Source organism: Notothenia coriiceps, unplaced genomic scaffold, assembly GCF_000735185.1.
Source record: "Notothenia coriiceps isolate Sejong01 unplaced genomic scaffold, NC01 NC01_scaffold00037244, whole genome shotgun sequence".
Classification (NCBI taxonomy): Eukaryota; Metazoa; Chordata; class Actinopteri; order Perciformes; family Nototheniidae; genus Notothenia; species Notothenia coriiceps.
In genome coordinates, this window is record NW_011369945.1 from 24,799,340 (window position 1) to 24,802,154 (window position 2,815).

The following is a 2,815-nucleotide window of genomic DNA, read 5'->3' on the forward strand; positions in this document are numbered from 1 at the left end:
GGGGGTAGAGGTGACAGTTGAGCAGGTGGTCATATGCTACCCACATGTCCGCTGTACACTAATGCAGAAGCTTCCAGCTGATGGGGGTCGATGGCTGGGTGCAGGTGATTTATTTTTTACCATTGGTGGTTGTCGGAGATGGAAATGAAATAAATCTATTTATTTTGATACAAAGATGCTGGTTGTATCTCAGTGGGTTTTTTCATGATGCAATGGGTTCTTTCAGTGAAAGCAAACATTATTCTGGAGTAGGATCAACTATTTTGTACAATTTAAATTATAGGAGGATATATTCTGCTCATTTTCAGGTTCTTAATTGAATTGTTTGTCTCTACTGTGACATGTTTCTATGCTTTAATTATCAAAAAGGTCTTTATTTTTCTCTTTTCACCCCATTTCTGAAACCAGAGCCCAGAATGCTCTTATTGGTTAGCTGGCCGGCTCTGTTTTGATGGTCTTCCTCAAGATGTGTCGGAAGTGTCCCGCCCATTAGCAAATCACGTACAATGTGTTGGAGTGCTAGGAGGTTTTTCAAGGTGGTAACATCCGTAACAAAGTGATATAACTATGTAACACTTGTACATAGGGGCGGGACATCTCTAAGCGGTTGACCAATCACAACAGAGCCGCTAATCAATGAGAGCAGACTGGGCTCTGGTTTCAGACAGAGGGTGAAAAGAGGTGCTGCAGCACAGGCAGTATGAGAAAAATAAATACCTTTTTGAACATTAAAAGCATGTAAACATGTCTCAGTAGAGGCACAAAATAAAAAAATGAACCTGATAATTAGCATATAGGGTAATTTTAAGAACTAATGAGCACACACAGGCGAAAACTACTTTAAAAATAATTTAGCACCTAGCTTGAAAACTATTTACAAGCAATAGAAAGCTAAAAACCTCTTGTGTATTTGGTACTGAAATGATGACAGTGGAACAGGATTGAAAAGGTGTAATGTCAGATCTGAATACTGACATTACATGGCTTATAGGAATACTAAAAGGATATTAACATATTTTATATTATTACATCTTTCTTTGACTCTAGCTGAGATTTCACTAACAAACCTATATTTCGTTTAACCTCACTCACTTTTTAATTATTTGATAATTCTCTGGAAATCAAAGAGCAAACATATCATCCATAACTTATGACAGCTGAATCAGCATTTCACCTTTAATTTAGGGACATCACAACATGGAGATCAGCCTCTCATGCAACAGAAGTATGAACGTAAATGAAACAGGTAGAGAGGATTAGATTTTCCAGAACAAATGAAAAGTGTTTTATCCTTGCTTCTCACCACCTGACACTTTTTCCTTCCGTTTCACTACAGCAGACAATTGCTGTGACCTTTAGAGGATGTGTACACTGCAGAGAAGAGAACAGAGATATGGTGGCTGTGACTGAGAGTCTCTTTGATGGAAGGTGAAGAGACGGCGGGGCGGCAAAAATGAGGAAAGGGAGAGGGGTTAGACAGAGAGAGAATCATCGTGTGTCTTTCCCACCTGATCACATGCACAGCGGGACATTTTGGTTCTGATATGTCACTTTATTCTCCCACCTTTGGGCTTTTGTCAAATAAGAGCAGAGTGCAAAGATACATAAAGGAGGAAAAACTGAAGATGTGGCCAATGCTGAGCTTTTAAGAGGACATATGAAACCAGAGCCCAGTCTGCTGTGATTGGTTAACTGGCTGGCTCTGTTGTGTTTGGTCAACCGCTTAGCGATGTGTAGGAAATGTCCCGCCCCTAAGCATATCACATACAATGTGTTGGTGAACTAGCCAATAGAAGCGTGATCATAACATAGTGATGTCACAAAAAGCAGAATAGGGCCTTTAATTTATCTAAAGACATTGAGGTTATTAGGTGAGGGTGTTCCTACAAAAAAAAACACGCACAAAGATGCTGTATAGTTCTACTTTTAAAAAAATAATTTAAAAAATAGAAATACAAAATTATATTTTAGCAATCGACTATACAAAAACATCATTTCAAATATAATGCTCCAAATAGTGTGGTTGGAAAACTGTAGGCCTTTTGCCTAACCCAAGATCAAACATTTCCATTATCCAAACTAAATCGTGTAATTTCTAGTATCATACAGTAACTCAAAATGTCCATCCATCCATCCATCCATCCATCTTCTCCCGCTTATCCGTGGTCGGGTCGCGGAGGTAGCAGTTCCAGCAGAGAGCCCCAAACTTTCTTTTCCCTGGCCACATCAACCAGCTCTGACTGGGGGATCCCAAGGCGCTCCCAGGCCAGCGAAGATATATAATCCCTCCACCTGGTCCTAGGTCTACCCCTTGGTCTCTTCCCAGCTGGACGTGCCTGGAACACCTCCCTGGGGAGGCGCCCAGGTGGCATTCTAACTAGGTGCCCACCTGGGCGCCTCCCCAGGGAGGTGTTCCAGGCACGTCCAGCTGGGAAGAGACCAAGGGGTAGACCTAGGACCAGGTGGAGGNCTCTGGTTTGACTTCTCCTAGTTTCCACTTTCTTTTTGTTCTTAATTTGCTCCGTTACATTTTTCTTTTGCGACCAGTAGACGATGTTGAACCTAACTCTGCCATGGTGAAAGTGGCCGCCTGTTGCTGGCGAGTCATTGAAGTACTGCTGCAATGCACGCCCTATGACGGCACGCCCAATGACGGCACGAGATACATTTGCGCGTGCACGAGATGGAAGGCTGACAGACAGGGCGGCAATCCAATCCGTTTAGCCGGCGGCTTCCACAGATGGAATTTTTTTATTATTTTTTGTCAAAGCACTTCAGATATTCATTGCTATCGGGATGTTAAGAGCATTCCATG